This window comes from Leuresthes tenuis, unplaced genomic scaffold (assembly GCF_036924035.1).
Source record: "Leuresthes tenuis unplaced genomic scaffold, fLeuTen1.0.hap1 SCAF_8, whole genome shotgun sequence".
Lineage (NCBI taxonomy): Eukaryota > Metazoa > Chordata > Actinopteri > Atheriniformes > Atherinopsidae > Leuresthes > Leuresthes tenuis.
This window is the reverse complement of record NW_027325362.1, coordinates 2,614,181-2,636,766: the sequence shown is the minus strand read 5'-3', so window position 1 is coordinate 2,636,766 and position 22,586 is coordinate 2,614,181. Positions and strand designations below refer to the sequence as shown.

Here is a 22,586-nt window from a genome sequence, read left to right as displayed (position 1 = left end):
GAAACCTCTGGCAGAACCAGACTCAGGAAGAAACCTCTGGCAGAACCAGACTCAGGAAGAAACCTCTGGCAGAACCAGAACCAGGAAGAAACCTCTGGCAGAACCAGGAAGAAACCTCTGGCAGAACCAGAACCAGGAAGAAACCTCTGGAAGAACCAGAACCAGGAAGAAACCTCTGGCAGAACCAGACTCAGGAAGAAACCTCTGGCAGAACCAGGAAGAAACCTCTGGCACAACCAGAACCAGGAAGAAACCTCTGGCAGAACCAGAACCAGGAAGAAACCTCTGGCAGAACCAGAACCAGGAAGAAACCTCTGGCAGAACCAGAACCAGGAGGAAACCTCTGGCAGAACCAGAACCAAGAAGAAACCTCTGGCAGAACCAGGACCAGGAAGAAACCTCTGGCAGAACCAGAACCAGGAGGAAACCTCTGGCAGAACCAGGACCAGGAAGAAACCTCTGGCAGAACCAGAACCAGGAAGAAACCTCTGGAAGAACCAGAACCAGGAAGAAACCTCTGGCAGAACCAGAACCAGGAAGAAAACTCTGGAAGAACCAGAACCAGGAAGAAACCTCTGGCAGAACCAGGAAGAAACCTCTGGCAGAACCAGAACCAGGAAGAAACCTCTGGCAGAACCAGAACCAGGACGAAACCTCTGGCAGAACCAGACTCAGGAAGAAACCTCTGGCAGAACCAGAACCAGGAAGAAACCTCTGGCCGAACCAGAACCAGGAAGAAACCTCTGGCAGAACCAGGAAGAAACCTCTGGCAGAACCAGAACCAGGACGAAACCTCTGGCAGAACCAGACTCAGGAAGAAACCTCTGGCAGAACCAGACTCAGGAAGAAACCTCTGGCAGAACCAGAACCAGGAAGGAACCTCTGGCAGAACCAGAACCAGGAAGAAACCTCTGGCAGAACCAGAACCAGGAAGAAGCCTCTGGCAGAACCAGAACCAGGAAGAAACCTCTGGCAGAACCAGAACCAGGAAGAAGCCTCTGGCAGAACCAGAACCAGGAAGAAACCTCTGGCAGAACCAGAACCAGGAGGAAACCTCTGGCAGAACCAGAACCAGGAAGAAGCCTCTGGCAGAACCAGAACCAGGAAGAAGCCTCTGGCAGAACCAGAACCAGGAAGAAACCTCTGGCAGAACCAGACTCAGGAAGAAACCTCTGGCAGAACCAGAACCAGGAAGAAACCTCTGGCAGAACCAGAACCAGGAAGAAGCCTCTGGCAGAACCAGAACCAGGAAGAAACCTCTGGCAGAACCAGAACCAGGAAGAAACCTCTGGCAGAACCAGACTCAGGAAGAAACCTCTGCCAGAACCAGAACCAGGAAGAAACCTCTGGCAGAACCAGAACCAGGAAGAAACCTCTGGCAGAACCAGAACCAGGAAGAAGCCTCTGGCAGAACCAGAACCAGGAAGAAACCTCTGGCAGAACCAGAACCAGGAGGAAACCTCTGGCAGAACCAGGACCAGGAAGAAACCTCTGGCAGAACCAGGAAGAAACCTCTGGAAGAACCAGAACCAGGAAGAAACCTCTGGCAGAACCAGAACCAAGAAGAAACCTCTGGCAGAACCAGGACCAGGAAGAAACCTCTGGCAGAACCAGAACCAGGAAGAAACCTCTGGCAGAACCAGGAAGAAACCTCTGGCAGAACCAGAACCAGGACGAAACCTCTGGCAGAACCAGACTCAGGAAGAAACCTCTGGCAGAACCAGAACCAGGAAGAAACCTCTGGCCGAACCAGAACCAGGAAGAAACCTCTGGCAGAACCAGGAAGAAACCTCTGGCAGAACCAGAACCAGGACGAAACCTCTGGCAGAACCAGACTCAGGAAGAAACCTCTGGCAGAACCAGAACCAGGAAGAAACCTCTGGCAGAACCAGAACCAGGAAGAAACCTCTGGCAGAACCAGAACCAGGAAGAAGCCTCTGGCAGAACCAGGAAGAAACCTCTGGCAGAACCAGAACCAGGAAGAAACCTCTGGCAGAACCAGAACCAGGAGGAAACCTCTGGCAGAACCAGGACCAGGAAGAAACCTCTGGCAGAACCAGAACCAGGAAGAAACCTCTGGAAGAACCAGAACCAGGAAGAAACCTCTGGCAGAACCAGAACCAAGAAGAAACCTCTGGCAGAACCAGGACCAGGAAGAAACCTCTGGCAGAACCAGAACCAGGAAGAAACCTCTGGAAGAACCAGAACCAGGAAGAAACCTCTGGCAGAACCAGAACCAGGAAGAAAACTCTGGAAGAACCAGAACCAGGAAGAAACCTCTGGCAGAACCAGAACCAGGAAGAAACCTCTGGCAGAACCAGGAAGAAACCTCTGGCAGAACCAGAACCAGGACGAAACCTCTGGCAGAACCAGACTCAGGAAGAAACCTCTGGCAGAACCAGAACCAGGAAGAAACCTCTGGCCGAACCAGAACCAGGAAGAAACCTCTGGCAGAACCAGGAAGAAACCTCTGGCAGAACCAGAACCAGGACGAAACCTCTGGCAGAACCAGACTCAGGAAGAAACCTCTGGCAGAACCAGAACCAGGAAGAAACCTCTGGCAGAACCAGAACCAGGAAGAAACCTCTGGCAGAACCAGAACCAGGAAGAAACCTCTGGCAGAACCAGGACCAGGAAGAAACCTCTGGCAGAACCAGAACCAGGAAGAAGCCTCTGGCAGAACCAGAACCAGGAAGAAACCTCTGGCAGAACCAGAACCAGGAAGAAACCTCTGGCAGAACCAGAACCAGGAAGGGTGGCCATCCGCCTCGACCAGCTGGGGTTTGAGAAGACAGAAAAGAGGGAAAAGAGGAGGAAAAACACCATAACACCATTCAAAGGATACCTGCTGGAACAGGGAAACACAAGTTAACTTAAACATCTTTTTTTCCTAAACCTAACCAAACAGATACTGGAAAAAAGAGAAGAAGAAGAAACTGCATCATAGAAAGCTGAATCAAACCTTGGTTGCTTGGATACATCCTGCATCACGGCCATCTTCTCCTTCCCCCAGAGGGGGATCTTCCAAACCTGAGTGAGGGACTCCTCAAGTCCACAATGACACCTGCTAATCAGCTTTCTCACAGCCTTGTTTTCAGGGTGCCGGCTCATCATTTCAACATATTATTTACCACCACCTCCACCCATAAACACAAGACAGTCAGTTAGACTCAGAAGAAGCGCTGAAAATGACCCCATTTGGCTTCATAAAGACGTAAATGCAGCTTGTGAATCTATGCAGACGTGTGTTTCATGACGTTTCGTGGGACCTAAATAAATAAATGCACCTGAACACGTATACCTTTTAATCTGTTCTGCCCTGCCTTCTGGGCCTGTTCATGCATCTGTTTTGCATCTGCATCCTGTCACTCTTTACATCATCGTCTTTCATTCTTTCCGCCCTCGATTCTCCAGCCTTGCTCTCATTCTTTCTCTCGTTATCTTGAAGAATCTCTTCCATCTTCTCTCTCTGCTCCATTTTGCTCTTGCAGCTTTGTCTCATCAGTTCATCTCTATCTGTGGGCTTTGTTCTGTATCTGTCTTTTCCTTTCACTAACTTATTCTCTTGACCTGTCATCCCCTCCCCTCCTCTCTCTGCCTCTTTCTCTCCCAGTCTCTCTTTTTCTCTGCGTCTTATGCTCTAGATTTTACCCTAATTTGGTCTGACATGAGCCTCAACACACATATTCTTACAGTTGGAGCTAATTGGTCTGATGACACCGTCGGGAAACGAACCCTCGCTTACAACCACAGACATAAAACACACTTTGGTCTCGTGATCTTGTTATTGTAACAAGAAAGATTAGAGATTATTGCATCCTATCCGAATGAAAACACCAAAGGTAACAGTTACTAAACAGTAAAAACTCCTCGTGTCAGTTTTGATGATCCAATTAACGACTGACCCGCTGGGAGCCAGGATCATTTTGATGGTGCAGGCTTTTAAAGGCATTAAGCCTTTTGGAGTTCTAACTATTTTCTCAGGGACTTCATTCTTGGCAGGAAACAATGGATAAAGTCTGGGCCAACTTAAATAAGATCTCCCCTCTCACTTCTGAAGGCTGCAGGAACAGATTCAAACAAAATGACACTTTCTTTACTGGAAATGTCGTGAAAAAGTGCCACATTGTCATTTTTGGGGTGTTTTACAGTGTAAAAGACTGTCCCACAGTGGGAATTTAGTTGCCATGGAGAAACATTCCACATCCCAAAACAAAAGGTCAGATCCCACTGGGTGATGTCACTGAAGACTGTTTTCCCTCCAGTGGCCCCGAGCTTGAGCCAGAGCTGGACCGAAAACTCCTCGAAACCCAAATACAGGCCTGACACGGCTTCTTCTTTGCTTCAAGGCCGATTACTTTGTAGTTATTTTGTTGTAACTGTCACCAAATTAGTCACAGAATTTACTTAAAATGCCAGATATCATGAGAACTTATCAGAATTATCCAGAAATGCAGTTTTATCCAGAACTTTTAGCACAACAAGTGAAGCCAGAGTGGTGCCTTTTTTACTCTGATGAAGAAAATAAACTCTCCATTATGAGTTTGGTCTAATCTCATAATGCATACGAGTCATACTTCAGGGTGATGAGCCTTCACTGGCCTATCAGTGCACGAGTCTTTCGGCTTAATTGTTCTAATGATCCTCCCTGGCTGCAGCTGTGAAGTTATGGGAAAAGCATACCTGCTGTTTGGAGGTCTCACAGAGGCTCTTAGGGTTTTTTTTTGTACCTTGTCTTGTCACTTCCTGTTTTATTTTGAAATTAACAACTCCTCTCGTTTCAGGTAACTTGCCCTTCCTCCCGTGTGTCTCATCGTCTTCCCTGATTCCCAAAGTGTTTCCACCTGTTCCCCTTGGTTCCTCAGGTGTATTTAGTCTGCGTTTCCCTTTGTCTCGTTGCCAGTGTGTTGAATTGTCTTTCGAGTGTTCTTCCTCTAGCCTCCAAAGTATTCCAAGATCTTGTTTATTAATGATTTCCTCCTAGTTTTGTATTTTTTTGTTGTAAGTTTTGCCATAGTCATAGATTTAGTCAAGTGCAGTTTTGTTTGTCCTTGTCGTTTTTCAGTATCTCTGGTAGAGGAGTGTCTTTGATTTATAATTATAACTTTCATAGCAACTCCATTAGAAGGAGTCTCTTTCTGTTTATTGATTTGTCTAACTGGAGTCTTTAGGAGTCTAACTGGAGTCTTTAGGAGTCTAACTGGAGCCTTTAGGAGTCTAACTGGACTCTTTAGGAGTCTAACTGGAGTCTTTAGGAGTCTAACTGGAGTCTAACTGGAGTCTTTAGGAGTCTAACTGGAGTCTTTAGGAGTCTAACTGGAGTCTTTAGGAGTCTAACTGGAGTCTTTAGGAGTCTAACTGGAGTCTTTAGGAGTCTAACTGGAGCCTTTAGGAGTCTAACTGGAGCCTTTAGGAGTCTAACTGGAGTCTTTAGGAGTCTAACTGGAGTCTTTAGGAGTCTAACTGGAGTCTTTAGGAGTCTAACTGGAGTCTTTAGGAGTCTAACTGGAGTCTTTAGGAGTCTAACTGGAGTCTAACTGGAGTCTTTAGGAGTCTAACTGGAGTCTTTAGGAGTCTAACTGGAGTCTTTAGGAGTCTAACTGGAGTCTTTAGGAGTCTAACTGGAGTCTTTAGGAGTCTAACTGGAGTCTTTAGGAGTCTAACTGGAGTCTTTAGGAGTCTTTAGGAGTCTAACTGGAGTCTAACTGGAGTCTTTAGGAGTCTTTAGGAGTCTAACTGGAGTCTGACTGGAGTCTTTAGGAGTCTAACTGGAGTCTTTAGGAGTCTAACTGGAGTCTTTAGGAGTCTAACTGGAGTCTTTAGGAGTCTAACTGGAGTCTTTAGGAGTCTAACTGGAGTCTTTAGGAGTCTAACTGGAGTCTTTAGGAGTCTAACTGGAGTCTTTAGGAGTCTAACTGGAGTCTTTAGGAGTCTAACTGGAGCCTTTAGGAGTCTAACTGGAGCCTTTAGGAGTCTAACTGGAGCCTTTAGGAGTCTAACTGGAGCCTTTAGGAGTCTAACTGGAGCCTTTAGGAGTCTAACTGGAGCCTTTAGGAGTCTAACTGGAGCCTTTAGGAGTCTAACTGGAGCCTTTAGGAGTCTAACTGGAGTCTTTAGGAGTCTAACTGGAGTCTTTAGGAGTCTAACTGGAGTCTTTAGGAGTCTAACTGGAGTCTTTAGGAGTCTTTAGGAGTCTAACTGGAGTCTTTAGGAGTCTAACTGGAGTCTTTAGGAGTCTAACTGGAGTCTTTAGGAGTCTAACTGGAGTCTTTAGGAGTCTAACTGGAGTCTTTAGGAGTCTAACTGGAGTCTTTAGGAGTCTAACTGGAGTCTTTAGGAGTCTAACTGGAGTCTTTAGGAGTCTTTAGGAGTCTAACTGGAGTCTTTAGGAGTCTTTAGGAGTCTTTAGGAGTCTTTAGGAGTCTTTAGGAGTCTTTAGGAGTCTTTAGGAGTCTTTAGGAGTCTAACTGGAGTCTAACTGGAGTCTTTAGGAGTCTTTAGGAGTCTAACTGGAGTCTAACTGGAGTCTTTAGGAGTCTTTAGGAGTCTAACTGGAGTCTTTAGGAGTCTTTAGGAGTCTTTAGGAGTCTTTAGGAGTCTAACTGGAGTCTGACTGGAGTCTTTAGGAGTCTAACTGGAGTCTTTAGGAGTCTAACTGGAGTCTTTAGGAGTCTAACTGGAGTCTTTAGGAGTCTAACTGGAGTCTTTAGGAGTCTAACTGGAGTCTTTAGGAGTCTAACTGGAGTCTTTAGGAGTCTAACTGGAGTCTTTAGGAGTCTAACTGGAGTCTTTAGGAGTCTAACTGGAGTCTTTAGGAGTCTAACTGGAGTCTTTAGGAGTCTAACTGGAGTCTTTAGGACTCTAACTGGAGCCTTTAGGAGTCTAACTGGAGCCTTTAGGAGTCTAACTGGAGCCTTTAGGAGTCTAACTGGAGTCTTTAGGAGTCTAACTGGAGTCTAAAGGAGTCTAACTGGAGTCTTTAGGACTCTAACTGGAGCCTTTAGGAGTCTAACTGGAGCCTTTAGGAGTCTAACTGGAGTCTTTAGGAGTCTAACTGGAGTCTTTAGGAGTCTAACTGGAGTCTTTAGGAGTCTAACTGGAGTCTTTAGGAGTCTAACTGGAGTCTTTAGGAGTCTAACTGGAGTCTTTAGGAGTCTAACTGGAGTCTTTAGGAGTCTAACTGGAGTCTTTAGGAGTCTAACTGGAGTCTTTAGGAGTCTAACTGGAGCCTTTAGGAGTCTAACTGGAGCCTTTAGGAGTCTAACTGGAGCCTTTAGGAGTCTAACTGGAGCCTTTAGGAGTCTAACTGGAGCCTTTAGGAGTCTAACTGGAGCCTTTAGGAGTCTAACTGGAGTCTTTAGGAGTCTAACTGGAGTCTTTAGGAGTCTAACTGGAGTCTAACTGGAGTCTTTAGGAGTCTAACTGGAGTCTTTAGGAGTCTAACTGGAGTCTTTAGGAGTCTAACTGGAGTCTTTAGGAGTCTAACTGGAGTCTTTAGGAGTCTAACTGGAGTCTTTAGGAGTCTAACTGGAGTCTTTAGGAGTCTTTAGGAGTCTTTAGGAGTCTTTAGGAGTCTTTAGGAGTCTTTAGGAGTCTAACTGGAGTCTGACTGGAGTCTTTAGGAGTCTTTAGGAGTCTTTAGGAGTCTTTAGGAGTCTAACTGGAGTCTTTAGGAGTCTTTAGGAGTCTTTAGGAGTCTAACTGGAGTCTGACTGGAGTCTTTAGGAGTCTAACTGGAGTCTTTAGGAGTCTAACTGGAGTCTTTAGGAGTCTAACTGGAGTCTTTAGGAGTCTTTAGGAGTCTTTAGGAGTCTAACTGGAGTCTGACTGGAGTCTTTAGGAGTCTAACTGGAGTCTTTAGGAGTCTAACTGGAGTCTTTAGGAGTCTAACTGGAGTCTTTAGGAGTCTAACTGGAGTCTTTAGGAGTCTAACTGGAGTCTTTAGGAGTCTAACTGGAGTCTTTAGGACTCTAACTGGAGTCTTTAGGACTCTAACTGGAGTCTTTAGGAGTCTAACTGGAGTCTTTAGGAGTCTTTAGGAGTCTTTAGGAGTCTTTAGGAGTCTTTAGGAGTCTTTAGGAGTCTTTAGGAGTCTAACTGGAGTCTAACTGGAGTCTAACTGGAGTCTAACTGGAGTCTAACTGGAGTCTAACTGGAGTCTAACTGGAGTCTAACTGGAGTCTTTAGGAGTCTAACTGGAGTCTTTAGGAGTCTAACTGGAGTCTTTAGGAGTCTAACTGGAGTCTTTAGGAGTCTAACTGGAGTCTTTAGGAGTCTAACTGGAGTCTTTAGGAGTCTAACTGGAGTCTTTAGGAGTCTAACTGGAGTCTTTAGGAGTCTTTAGGAGTCTTTAGGAGTCTTTAGGAGTCTAACTGGAGTCTAACTGGAGTCTAACTGGAGTCTTTAGGAGTCTTTAGGAGTCTTTAGGAGTCTAACTGGAGTCTTTAGGAGTCTAACTGGAGTCTTTAGGAGTCTAACTGGAGTCTTTAGGAGTCTAACTGGAGTCTTTAGGACTCTAACTGGAGTCTTTAGGACTCTAACTGGAGTCTTTAGGAGTCTAACTGGAGTCTTTAGGAGTCTAACTGGAGTCTTTAGGAGTCTAACTGGAGTCTTTAGGAGTCTAACTGGAGTCTTTAGGAGTCTAACTGGAGTCTTTAGGAGTCTAACTGGAGTCTTTAGGAGTCTAACTGGAGTCTTTAGGAGTCTAACTGGAGTCTTTAGGAGTCTAACTGGAGTCTAACTGGAGTCTAACTGGAGTCTTTAGGAGTCTTTAGGAGTCTAACTGGAGTCTGACTGGAGTCTTTAGGAGTCTAACTGGAGTCTTTAGGAGTCTAACTGGAGTCTTTAGGAGTCTAACTGGAGTCTTTAGGAGTCTAACTGGAGTCTTTAGGAGTCTAACTGGAGTCTTTAGGACTCTAACTGGAGTCTTTAGGACTCTAACTGGAGTCTTTAGGAGTCTAACTGGAGTCTTTAGGAGTCTTTAGGAGTCTTTAGGAGTCTTTAGGAGTCTTTAGGAGTCTTTAGGAGTCTAACTGGAGTCTAACTGGAGTCTAACTGGAGTCTAACTGGAGTCTAACTGGAGTCTAACTGGAGTCTAACTGGAGTCTTTAGGAGTCTAACTGGAGTCTTTAGGAGTCTAACTGGAGTCTTTAGGAGTCTAACTGGAGTCTTTAGGAGTCTAACTGGAGTCTTTAGGAGTCTTTAGGAGTCTTTAGGAGTCTAACTGGAGTCTAACTGGAGTCTAACTGGAGTCTTTAGGAGTCTTTAGGAGTCTTTAGGAGTCTAACTGGAGTCTGACTGGAGTCTTTAGGAGTCTAACTGGAGTCTTTAGGAGTCTTTAGGAGTCTTTAGGAGTCTAACTGGAGTCTAACTGGAGTCTAACTGGAGTCTTTAGGAGTCTTTAGGAGTCTTTAGGAGTCTAACTGGAGTCTGACTGGAGTCTTTAGGAGTCTAACTGGAGTCTTTAGGAGTCTAACTGGAGTCTTTAGGAGTCTAACTGGAGTCTTTAGGACTCTAACTGGAGTCTTTAGGACTCTAACTGGAGTCTTTAGGACTCTAACTGGAGTCTTTAGGAGTCTAACTGGAGTCTTTAGGAGTCTAACTGGAGTCTTTAGGAGTCTAACTGGAGTCTAACTGGAGTCTTTAGGAGTCTAACTGGAGTCTTTAGGAGTCTAACTGGAGTCTTTAGGAGTCTAACTGGAGTCTTTAGGAGTCTAACTGGAGTCTTTAGGAGTCTAACTGGAGTCTTTAGGAGTCTAACTGGAGTCTTTAGGAGTCTAACTGGAGTCTTTAGGAGTCTTTAGGAGTCTAACTGGAGTCTTTAGGAGTCTAACTGGAGTCTAACTGGAGTCTAACTGGAGTCTAACTGGAGTCTAACTGGAGTCTTTAGGAGTCTAACTGGAGTCTTTAGGAGTCTAACTGGAGTCTTTAGGAGTCTAACTGGAGCCTAACTGGAGCCTTTAGGAGTCTAACTGGAGCCTTTAGGAGTCTAACTGGAGTCTTTAGGAGTCTAACTGGAGTCTTTAGGAGTCTAACTGGAGTCTTTAGGAGTCTAACTGGAGTCTAACTGGAGTCTTTAGGAGTCTAACTGGAGTCTTTAGGAGTCTAACTGGAGTCTTTAGGAGTCTAACTGGAGTCTTTAGGAGTCTAACTGGAGTCTTTAGGAGTCTTTAGGAGTCTAACTGGAGTCTTTAGGAGTCTAACTGGAGTCTTTAGGAGTCTAACTGGAGTCTTTAGGAGTCTAACTGGAGTCTTTAGGAGTCTAACTGGAGTCTTTAGGAGTCTAACTGGAGTCTTTAGGAGTCTAACTGGAGTCTTTAGGAGTCTAACTGGAGTCTTTAGGAGTCTAACTGGAGTCTTTAGGAGTCTAACTGGAGTCTAACTGGAGTCTTTAGGAGTCTAACTGGAGCCTAACTGGAGCCTTTAGGAGTCTAACTGGAGCCTTTAGGAGTCTAACTGGAGCCTTTAGGAGTCTAACTGGAGCCTTTAGGAGTCTAACTGGAGCCTTTAGGAGTCTAACTGGAGCCTAACTGGAGTCTTTAGGAGTCTTTAGGAGTCTAACTGGAGTCTTTAGGAGTCTTTAGGAGTCTTTAGGAGTCTTTAGGAGTCTAACTGGAGTCTGACTGGAGTCTTTAGGAGTCTAACTGGAGTCTTTAGGAGTCTAACTGGAGTCTTTAGGAGTCTAACTGGAGTCTTTAGGAGTCTAACTGGAGTCTTTAGGAGTCTAACTGGAGTCTTTAGGAGTCTAACTGGAGTCTTTAGGAGTCTAACTGGAGTCTTTAGGAGTCTAACTGGAGTCTTTAGGAGTCTAACTGGAGTCTTTAGGAGTCTAACTGGAGTCTTTAGGAGTCTAACTGGAGTCTTTAGGACTCTAACTGGAGCCTTTAGGAGTCTAACTGGAGCCTTTAGGAGTCTAACTGGAGCCTTTAGGAGTCTAACTGGAGTCTTTAGGAGTCTAACTGGAGTCTAAAGGAGTCTAACTGGAGTCTTTAGGACTCTAACTGGAGCCTTTAGGAGTCTAACTGGAGCCTTTAGGAGTCTAACTGGAGTCTTTAGGAGTCTAACTGGAGTCTTTAGGAGTCTAACTGGAGTCTTTAGGAGTCTAACTGGAGTCTTTAGGAGTCTAACTGGAGTCTTTAGGAGTCTAACTGGAGTCTTTAGGAGTCTAACTGGAGTCTTTAGGAGTCTAACTGGAGTCTTTAGGAGTCTAACTGGAGTCTTTAGGAGTCTAACTGGAGTCTTTAGGAGTCTAACTGGAGCCTTTAGGAGTCTAACTGGAGCCTTTAGGAGTCTAACTGGAGCCTTTAGGAGTCTAACTGGAGCCTTTAGGAGTCTAACTGGAGCCTTTAGGAGTCTAACTGGAGTCTTTAGGAGTCTAACTGGAGTCTTTAGGAGTCTAACTGGAGTCTAACTGGAGTCTTTAGGAGTCTAACTGGAGTCTTTAGGAGTCTAACTGGAGTCTTTAGGAGTCTAACTGGAGTCTTTAGGAGTCTAACTGGAGTCTTTAGGAGTCTAACTGGAGTCTTTAGGAGTCTTTAGGAGTCTTTAGGAGTCTTTAGGAGTCTTTAGGAGTCTAACTGGAGTCTGACTGGAGTCTTTAGGAGTCTTTAGGAGTCTTTAGGAGTCTAACTGGAGTCTTTAGGAGTCTTTAGGAGTCTTTAGGAGTCTAACTGGAGTCTGACTGGAGTCTTTAGGAGTCTAACTGGAGTCTTTAGGAGTCTAACTGGAGTCTTTAGGAGTCTAACTGGAGTCTTTAGGAGTCTTTAGGAGTCTTTAGGAGTCTAACTGGAGTCTGACTGGAGTCTTTAGGAGTCTAACTGGAGTCTTTAGGAGTCTAACTGGAGTCTTTAGGAGTCTAACTGGAGTCTTTAGGAGTCTAACTGGAGTCTTTAGGAGTCTAACTGGAGTCTTTAGGAGTCTAACTGGAGTCTTTAGGAGTCTAACTGGAGTCTTTAGGACTCTAACTGGAGTCTTTAGGACTCTAACTGGAGTCTTTAGGAGTCTAACTGGAGTCTTTAGGAGTCTTTAGGAGTCTTTAGGAGTCTTTAGGAGTCTTTAGGAGTCTTTAGGAGTCTAACTGGAGTCTAACTGGAGTCTAACTGGAGTCTAACTGGAGTCTAACTGGAGTCTAACTGGAGTCTAACTGGAGTCTTTAGGAGTCTAACTGGAGTCTTTAGGAGTCTAACTGGAGTCTTTAGGAGTCTAACTGGAGTCTTTAGGAGTCTAACTGGAGTCTTTAGGAGTCTAACTGGAGTCTTTAGGAGTCTAACTGGAGTCTTTAGGAGTCTAACTGGAGTCTTTAGGAGTCTTTAGGAGTCTTTAGGAGTCTTTAGGAGTCTAACTGGAGTCTAACTGGAGTCTAACTGGAGTCTTTAGGAGTCTTTAGGAGTCTTTAGGAGTCTAACTGGAGTCTTTAGGAGTCTAACTGGAGTCTTTAGGAGTCTAACTGGAGTCTTTAGGAGTCTAACTGGAGTCTTTAGGACTCTAACTGGAGTCTTTAGGACTCTAACTGGAGTCTTTAGGAGTCTAACTGGAGTCTTTAGGAGTCTAACTGGAGTCTTTAGGAGTCTAACTGGAGTCTAACTGGAGTCTTTAGGAGTCTAACTGGAGTCTTTAGGAGTCTAACTGGAGTCTTTAGGAGTCTAACTGGAGTCTTTAGGAGTCTAACTGGAGTCTTTAGGAGTCTAACTGGAGTCTTTAGGAGTCTAACTGGAGTCTTTAGGAGTCTAACTGGAGTCTAACTGGAGTCTAACTGGAGTCTTTAGGAGTCTTTAGGAGTCTAACTGGAGTCTGACTGGAGTCTTTAGGAGTCTAACTGGAGTCTTTAGGAGTCTAACTGGAGTCTTTAGGAGTCTAACTGGAGTCTTTAGGAGTCTAACTGGAGTCTTTAGGAGTCTAACTGGAGTCTTTAGGACTCTAACTGGAGTCTTTAGGACTCTAACTGGAGTCTTTAGGAGTCTTTAGGAGTCTAACTGGAGTCTTTAGGAGTCTTTAGGAGTCTTTAGGAGTCTTTAGGAGTCTTTAGGAGTCTTTAGGAGTCTTTAGGAGTCTAACTGGAGTCTAACTGGAGTCTTTAGGAGTCTAACTGGAGTCTTTAGGAGTCTAACTGGAGTCTAACTGGAGTCTAACTGGAGTCTTTAGGAGTCTTTAGGAGTCTTTAGGAGTCTAACTGGAGTCTGACTGGAGTCTTTAGGAGTCTAACTGGAGTCTTTAGGAGTCTAACTGGAGTCTTTAGGAGTCTAACTGGAGTCTTTAGGACTCTAACTGGAGTCTTTAGGACTCTAACTGGAGTCTTTAGGACTCTAACTGGAGTCTTTAGGAGTCTAACTGGAGTCTTTAGGAGTCTAACTGGAGTCTTTAGGAGTCTAACTGGAGTCTAACTGGAGTCTTTAGGAGTCTAACTGGAGTCTTTAGGAGTCTAACTGGAGTCTTTAGGAGTCTAACTGGAGTCTTTAGGAGTCTAACTGGAGTCTTTAGGAGTCTAACTGGAGTCTTTAGGAGTCTAACTGGAGTCTTTAGGAGTCTAACTGGAGTCTTTAGGAGTCTTTAGGAGTCTAACTGGAGTCTTTAGGAGTCTAACTGGAGTCTAACTGGAGTCTAACTGGAGTCTAACTGGAGTCTAACTGGAGTCTTTAGGAGTCTAACTGGAGTCTTTAGGAGTCTAACTGGAGTCTTTAGGAGTCTAACTGGAGCCTAACTGGAGCCTTTAGGAGTCTAACTGGAGCCTTTAGGAGTCTAACTGGAGTCTTTAGGAGTCTAACTGGAGTCTTTAGGAGTCTAACTGGAGTCTTTAGGAGTCTAACTGGAGTCTAACTGGAGTCTTTAGGAGTCTAACTGGAGTCTTTAGGAGTCTAACTGGAGTCTTTAGGAGTCTAACTGGAGTCTTTAGGAGTCTAACTGGAGTCTAACTGGAGTCTTTAGGAGTCTAACTGGAGTCTTTAGGAGTCTAACTGGAGTCTTTAGGAGTCTAACTGGAGTCTTTAGGAGTCTAACTGGAGTCTTTAGGAGTCTAACTGGAGTCTTTAGGAGTCTAACTGGAGTCTTTAGGAGTCTAACTGGAGTCTTTAGGAGTCTAACTGGAGTCTTTAGGAGTCTAACTGGAGTCTTTAGGAGTCTAACTGGAGTCTAACTGGAGTCTTTAGGAGTCTAACTGGAGCCTAACTGGAGCCTTTAGGAGTCTAACTGGAGCCTTTAGGAGTCTAACTGGAGCCTTTAGGAGTCTAACTGGAGCCTTTAGGAGTCTAACTGGAGCCTAACTGGAGCCTTTAGGAGTCTAACTGGAGCCTTTAGGAGTCTAACTGGAGCCTTTAGGAGTCTAACTGGAGCATTTAGGAGTCTAACTGGAGCCTTTAGGAGTCTAACTGGAGCCTTTAGGAGTCTAACTGGAGTCTTTAGGAGTCTAACTGGAGCCTTTAGGAGTCTAACTGGAGCCTTTAGGAGTCTAACTGGAGCCTTTAGGAGTCTAACTGGAGTCTTTAGGAGTCTAACTGGAGCCTTTAGGAGTCTAACTGGAGTCTTTAGGAGTCTAACTGGAGTCTTTAGGAGTCTAACTGGAGTCTAACTGGAGTCTTTAGGAGTCTAACTGGAGCCTAACTGGAGCCTTTAGGAGTCTAACTGGAGCCTTTAGGAGTCTAACTGGAGCCTTTAGGAGTCTAACTGGAGCCTTTAGGAGTCTAACTGGAGCCTTTAGGAGTCTAACTGGAGCCTAACTGGAGCCTTTAGGAGTCTAACTGGAGCCTTTAGGAGTCTAACTGGAGCCTTTAGGAGTCTAACTGGAGCCTTTAGGAGTCTAACTGGAGCCTTTAGGAGTCTAACTGGAGTCTTTAGGAGTCTAACTGGAGCCTTTAGGAGTCTAACTGGAGCCTTTAGGAGTCTAACTGGAGCCTTTAGGAGTCTAACTGGAGTCTTTAGGAGTCTAACTGGAGCCTTTAGGAGTCTAACTGGAGCCTTTAGGAGTCTAACTGGAGCCTTTAGGAGTCTAACTGGAGTCTTTAGGAGTCTAACTGGAGCCTTTAGGAGTCTAACTGGAGCCTTTAGGAGTCTAACTGGAGCCTTTAGGAGTCTAACTGGAGCCTTTAGGAGTCTAACTGGAGCCTTTAGGAGTCTAACTGGAGCCTTTAGGAGTCTAACTGGAGCCTTTAGGAGTCTAACTGGAGCCTTTAGGAGTCTAACTGGAGCCTTTAGGAGTCTAACTGGAGTCTTTAGGAGTCTAACTGGAGTCTTTAGGAGTCTAACTGGAGTCTTTAGGAGTCTAACTGGAGCCTTTAGGAGTCTAACTGGAGCCTTTAGGAGTCTAACTGGAGCCTTTAGGAGTCTTTAGGAGTCTAACTGGAGCCTTTAGGAGTCTAACTGGAGCCTTTAGGAGTCTAACTGGAGCCTTTAGGAGTCTAACTGGAGCCTTTAGGAGTCTAACTGGAGCCTTTAGGAGTCTAACTGGAGCCTTTAGGAGTCTAACTGGAGCCTTTAGGAGTCTAACTGGAGCCTTTAGGAGTCTTTAGGAGTCTAACTGGAGCCTTTAGGAGTCTAACTGGAGCCTTTAGGAGTCTAACTGGAGCCTTTAGGAGTCTAACTGGAGCCTTTAGGAGTCTTTAGGAGTCTAACTGGAGCCTTTAGGAGTCTAACTGGAGCCTTTAGTAGTCTAACTGGAGCCTTTAGGAGTCTAATTGGAGCCTTTAGGAGTCTAACTGGAGCCTTTAGGAGTCTAACTGGAGCCTTTAGGAGTCTAACTGGAGCCTTTAGGAGTCTAACTGGAGCCTTTAGGAGTCTAACTGGAGCCTTTAGGAGTCTAACTGGAGCCTTTAGGAGTCTAACTGGAGTCTTTAGGAGTCTAACTGGAGCCTTTAGGAGTCTAACTGGAGTCTTTAGGAGTCTAACTGGAGCCTTTAGGAGTCTAACTGGAGCCTTTAGGAGTCTAACTGGAGCCTTTAGGAGTCTAACTGGAGCCTTTAGGAGTCTAACTGGAGCCTTTAGGAGTCTAACTGGAGCCTTTAGGAGTCTAACTGGAGTCTTTAGGAGTCTAACTGGAGCCTTTAGGAGTCTATCTGGAGTCTTTAGGAGTCTAACTGGAGTCTAACTGGAGCCTTTAGGAGTCTAACTGAGTCTTTAGGAGTCTAACTGGTGTCTTTAGGAGTCTAACTGGAGTCTTTAGGAGTCTAACTGGAGCCTTTAGGAGTCTATCTGGAGTCTTTAGGAGTCTAACTGGAGTCTAACTGGAGCCTTTAGGAGTCTAACTGAGTCTTTAGGAGTCTAACTGGTGTCTTTAGGAGTCCTAACTGAGCCTTTAGGAGTCTAACTGGAGTCTTTAGGAGTCTAACTGGTGTCTTTAGGAGTCCTAACTGAGCCTTTAGGAGTCTAACTGGAGCCTTTAGGAGTCTAACTGAGTCTTTAGGAGTCTAACTGGTGTCTTTAGGAGTCTAACTGGAGTCTAACTGGAGTCTAACTGGAGTCTAACTGGAGTCTAACTGGAGTCTTTAGGAGTCTAACTGGTGTCTTTAGGAGTCTAACTGGAGTCTAACTGGAGTCTAACTGGAGTCTAACTGGAGTCTAACTGGAGTCTAACTGGAGCCTTTAGGAGTCTAACTGGAGTCTTTAGGAGTCTAACTGGAGCCTTTAGGAGTCTAACTGAGTCTTTAGGAGTCTAACTGGTGTCTTTAGGAGTCTAACTGGAGTCTAACTGGAGTCTAACTGGAGTCTAACTGGAGTCTAACTGGAGTCTTTAGGAGTCTAACTGGTGTCTTTAGGAGTCTAACTGGAGTCTAACTGGAGTCTAACTGGAGTCTAACTGGAGTCTAACTGGAGTCTAACTGGAGCCTTTAGGAGTCTAACTGGAGTCTTTAGGAGTCTAACTGGAGCCTTTAGGAGTCTAACTGGAGTCGACAAAGACGCAAAATAGGGCAACGGCACCGTAAACCAAGGGTCCCGAGAAAGATTTATGGGGTACAGTTGCATATGACATTTACTGTAGCCATTACATCTTCATCAGGCATGTGGAGCACATGAGAGCAAATGTATGTGGAGGCATCAGAAATAGCACAGCAGGAGACGGCACACGGCGAGTGTTTGATGTCTCTCGTGTTACGGGATTATGACACAAGGTCACCGACCACTTTCAATAAATTTAGCTTTTAATAGTTATGAGGAATCCAAGTTATAGCTCTCAGAAACTTAGTTATAAATACGGGAAGAAGTCAAATTTTACTGCGTATGGATGGCAGTTTTCTTTCTGATCCTGGTTTTAGATGTCTTTAGAGCTGTGTTGCATCTGCACTGCATTACGATTAGATGCTTCATCATGTTGTGTTTTATAAAACTGTGGAAAAGGGTTGAGCCTCATTTCTTTATATATTAAAGTGAATCTCTGGTCTGAGCTCCTTTATTCTCCAACACAGCCTGAACCCTCTGAGACCAGCTTTCTGTCATTTCTTTAAGGAGTCTTCAGGAATAGTTCTCCAGGCTTCTTGAAGGACATCCCAAAGCTCTTCTTTGGATGTGGGCTGCCTTTTGTTCCGTTCTCTGTCAGATGATCCCACACTGCTTCAATAATGTTGAGGTCCGGGCTCTGGGGAGGATTCATCCCTCCATAAGACCTGTTGCCACTGATTTTCAGTCCACTTCTTGTGTCATTTGGCACAGCTCAGCCTTTTCTCCCTGTTTCCCTTCCTTAAGAACGGCTTCTTGACAGCCACCCTTCCATGGAGACCATTTCTGATGAGGCTTGGGCCAACAGTAGATGGATCAGCTGAAGGTCCAGATGCATCTCTCAGGTCCTGTCAGGTCACAGCTGGATTTTTTCCTCTTTCTTAAGGACATCACTTTCAGATCCTGTTCATCTGCTGTAGATAGTTTTTTAGGCCTGACACTTCTTCTTTTGTCCTCCACTTGTCCAGTTTCCTCAAATGTTTTAAGGACACACTGCACACCATGCTGAGATATGCCAAGTTTTCAGCTAATAGCTCTTTGGGAATCACCTTGTTGCTGCAGAAATCCTATTTTCTGTCTGTCAAACTGTGTTTTCTTTGCTGTTTTTCATAGATGCAGCTAAAGAAATGGGAACAAATGATGTGTCTTTGTGACAAAGGGCCTAAAGATCCAGTTTAAAATGGCTTCTTTGCTAAGTTGTCTGTTCTGTGTCGACACAACACTGGTTCACCCCTTGAGTTAGGAGCCTTTTTCTGCCTGAATGGGTCAGAGTTTAGTGGCTGAACAAGGAAAAAACCCACATTCCACTAAAAATGGACTGGAAATGAATGAAAAAGCAGCCAGCGTCCAATAAAGCCCAGAGAACTACTGCTCAAGACCACTTTAAATCAACTAAGAAAGTCTGGCTGCTCGGAAGAAAATACCCAGAAACGAGGGCTGGATCCAGACTTTTGCACAGTTCTGAATATCTAAATGTTGCTTTAAAACAAACTGCAGACCAACGCGCCCGAGCAGCTGAGAAAATGACTCGCAGCGTCTGCTCATCTCTGCACACAACAAATAGGTTAGAGAGCCGTGTGTGCGTTTGTCTGGATATGTAAGTGTGTGTTGTGTTACACAATCGCTTTCAGTTTCCGAGCCCTGCCTGTCTGCCTGGTGGCTCCCCGCCCACCGCAGCTCGCTGCTGCCTGCCTGCCTGCCTGACTGCTGGGCGGACTGGGGCAGACCCGAGCCGACCAGTTCCGTGTTCTCTCCTCACCCAGTACACACGCGAGGGACCAGGCAGTGTCATGGTGGACATTCCTGCCCGGCCGCGGCATCCATAAGTCCGTGCGTGCGGGGCAAAGTGCGGACGGAGGTGAGGAATGTGGAATTATTTCTGATTCTTTCTGCGCGGACGGTGAATTCATCAGCCGACGTCGGTACGTTTCAGCCAAACTTTGACGCTGCTGGCTGGACCTCCTCTCCGTCTCTACCCCTCCCTCCTCCTCTTTCGCTCCCTCCCGAAACGCAAAGTGCGTCGCCGTGCACGCGCACACGCGGGATCACGGTATGTTCACGCAAAGGAAATTTCGTGTCGTTTACAGGCCGTGACCTGCAGCTCCGTAACTTTTACCGTCGATGAGTGCTGCGCGTGCGCGTCCGTGCACGCGTAGCCACACGATCGCTGTACAGTAAGGAGCTTCCGCGTGCTCGTACGTGCGCAGGAGCGAGTGAACGCGAGTTACATGTCGGTGTGTGTCACTGTGAAATGTGTCGTCCATTGATGTTGTTTTGACACGGGTGACGTAGACCGTGACGCGCCTTAACGATGAGATAAGCAGATCTGCTGCGTGTGAATAAATAACGCGCGCGTGCAAGCAGCGTGTCCGCGCGCATTAGTGTGTCTCATTGACGGACACTGAGGGGGATATCTGAGCTGCGCACTTGAGATTTTTCTAGCAAAAAGCGAGCCACGCTGAAGGCAGCAGGAGTCTGGAGCTCGCGCTGTAGTTCAGTGAGTAAGCTGCCTAAATCCAGCTCTGCACGAGGCCAGCACGCTCACACACCTGAGCCACGCACACACCAACATGATGGGAGCTGCACGTGAGAATAAACAGCAGCCCTCATGAAAAGTAGGATGTTCTGCTCTGCTTCCTGTTTTTCCCCCTCAGAAGTAGAATAACGAGTTAATTTGTGAAAATCCGTCAGAATTCATGGTGTATTTATTGGGCTTTTGGTTTTTATTGGGAACAAAAAGTTTTTCCTTGAAACAAGCTTTTATTTTGAATCCAGGAAGTTAATTATTTGGTTTAACTCAGTGAAAAGTTTGTGAATATAGTCATTTATCATATTAATGTAATATTTTATTCTATTGTTTAGCAAAGTCCATAAAGTGTCACAGCTGATGTTAATGCATGTTGTAGATGAGTCTTTACATAATCCATCCATCCATCCATCCATCCATCCATCCATCCATCCATTCATCCATTCATTCATTCATTCATTCATTCATTCATTCATTCATTCACCAGCTGATCTTACCGGAGAAAACACACACAGGCACCAACTTCACGGCGTAAGCATCCGTTTAAAGTCACACTTTGACACTGAACACGTCCCTACAGGCTCCCGTAGGGTGAAACTAATCCAAAAATGTGTATTTTTGTTTGTTTGGGTGGTTCGATTCATCTTTCTATCAAAAAATATGCCTTTTTATGTGTATTTTTGTTCGTTTGGGTGGTTCCATTCATCTTTCTTTTAAAAAATAGGCCTTTTTATGTGTATTTTTGTTTGTTTGGGTGGTTCGATTCATCTTTCTTTTTAAAAATATGCCTTTTTTATGTGTATTTTTGTTCATTTGGGTGGTTCGATTCATCTTTCTTTTTAAAAATATGCCTTTTTTATGTGTATTTTTGTTTGTTTGGGTGGTTCGATTCATCTTTCTTTTTAAAAATAGGCCTTTTTTATGTGTATTTTTGTTCATTTGGGTGGTTCGATTCATCTTTCTTTTTAAAAATAGGCCTTTTTTATGTGTATTTTTGTTCATTTGGGTGGTTCGATTCATCTTTCTTTTTAAAAATAGGACTTTTTTATGTGTATTTTTGTTCATTTGGGTGGCTCGATTCTTCTTTCTCTCAAAAAATATGCCTTTTTTATGTGTATTTTTGTTTGTTTGGGTGGTTCCATTAATCTTTCTTTAAAAAAATATGCCTTTTTATTTAGTAAAAGTATACACAAAACACACAGAGGACACAGCACCGTCTGGTTTTATATGGAATCTCCTTGTAACTGGCATTTCTCAAACAAAAGACCTGGAGAAGTCTGGGATGTGGATGAGAGGTTAAAAGCGAGGGCTGCTTAGCTTAACCGGCTGTTTCACCTGGCTGATTGGCAGGAAACAAGAGAGCTGTTAGTTTAGAAAACTCCTTGAAGAGGGTTCTTCAGCTCAGAGTGTGGCTGAAGATGCTGGAGGTTTAATGCAGGAAGCCATGAGCCTGAAAACAGAAAATACACAAATGTGTGGGACCAGTCTGTAAGAAATGGGATTTCCATGTGAAACACCTGAAGAGGCTGAGCAGGGATGGGCTGAGGATGGTTGGAAGGAGGTGAGGAATCTGCTTTGGACAGGGAGGTGATGCTGGAACTTAGCTTTGGGCCAGTGAAACATCAAAATGTGGCATTGGTGACTTATTTATCAGTAAAAAACTGGGTTTTGGTCCATATCTCAGTCAGGCTGATCGCACTTTCACTGGAAAACTAAAATAAAACGGCTGATTCCTCAGCTGGAACCTGACTGATGAAGAATGTCGTTTTTAAAAAGTCATAAAGAGTCATAAAAAGAGCTGCAACAAAGACGCATTTGTGGTGTCTTCGGCTCATGATTCCCTTCCATATTTCCTGGACATCATCTGAAGAAACGGCAGTAAATTACAGCTGTTTCGTAGCTGCTAATCCATCATCCATTCTTTGCTTTTTTACTAAGTAAAAGGGGTTAAATTCATTGGTTCCATCAGATATTCTGATGGTCATATTGTGTCGTGTTCAGAGATGCTTCATTTGGGGAAATTATAAAGATGTCCAAGCAGCCGGCTGGCAGAATATCCATTGATTATTTTTATGTCTTCCATTATGAGCTCCATAATAACCGCCATCGGTGGAGTTATTGTGTGTTTACAGTGCAGCCATCTCTGCTGTGAGCCGTGCACGTGTGTTTTCCACATGGAAGGAAGGACTCTTTGCCAATCCAACCAAGCAGGAGTCCTTGAGTTTGAGGCTAAGTTGGTTAAGTCTTCACCGACTGGGTTTAACGCCCCGAGACTTTTATCCAAAGCAGGTGAAGAGCATTGAAGCTGCAGCACAGTGAGCAGCTCTTTAGATGGTGGGAAGTAGAGCAGGTTTGGTGTGTTGGGCTGCTAGATGTTCCTGAGAAGAACACAGAGGTTAAGCAGCTGCTGCAGACCCTCTGCAGGCAGCATCAGCGACAGACAGCTGCAGGACAGGAGCCACACGTCCTTTTTGGGTGAAGGAACTCAACCAGGCTGCAGACCTGTTGTTGTCAGAGATATGTTTCTGTTTCTGTATTTATCAGACGCTTTTATCCAAAGATGAAGATATAACAGCTTTATAAAAAGCTAACAATAAGCTACATAGAAGGAACCCAGGAGTCCGACTCTGTCAGAGGGGACAGAGTAGAGATAGGGTGCAGGCATAGAAGGAAGTGCAGAAAGACTTTATTATTCACGTTTTAGCAGTTATTTGGTTCATTTAAGTGCAGATGTTGTCACAAACGCGCATCATCAACCACATCATTATGAAATGTTAGTTGATAAATCCATTTTTAGACAAAATGTGACCTTTTCTTGTAGAATTTTGGCTAATTTTCGGGTCCTACTTGCACCAAGGATTTTCTTTTGGGTGCCAGGATTCTCAATATTGACCTTAAAGTCAGAGTAAAACTGAAATAACTGCAGAAAATGTGTTATGAACTATTCGGTCAAGCATAGAGTTTATATTTCTGTATTAATCAGACGCTTTTATCCAAAGCGACTTACAAATGAAGATATAACAGCTATACAAAAAGCTCCATGCGTCCCTCACTGTGAACAAGACCCCGAGATACTTGAACTCCTCCAGTTGGGGAAGGATCTCATTCCCGACCCGGAGAGATCATTCCACCCTCTTCCAGA

The 22,586-nt window shown here is 44.8% G+C and overlaps 1 protein-coding gene across 2 annotated transcripts in view; it reads left to right on the top strand.

The window, feature by feature from the left end:
- The first annotated feature begins 18,559 nt into the window (after positions 1 to 18,559).
- pcgf5b (polycomb group ring finger 5b) overlaps positions 18,560 to 22,586 on the top strand; it is a 30,316-nt gene continuing 26,289 nt past the window's right edge. Inside the window, exon 1 of one of the 2 annotated variants that reach the window (XM_072390510.1) lies at positions 18,560 to 18,775. The gene's annotated coding sequence lies outside the window, so the exon portion shown is untranslated. Of the gene's footprint in view, positions 18,776 to 19,013; positions 19,533 to 22,586 lie in introns of those variants that run through there. The other variant, XM_072390512.1, reaches the window with a different exon arrangement.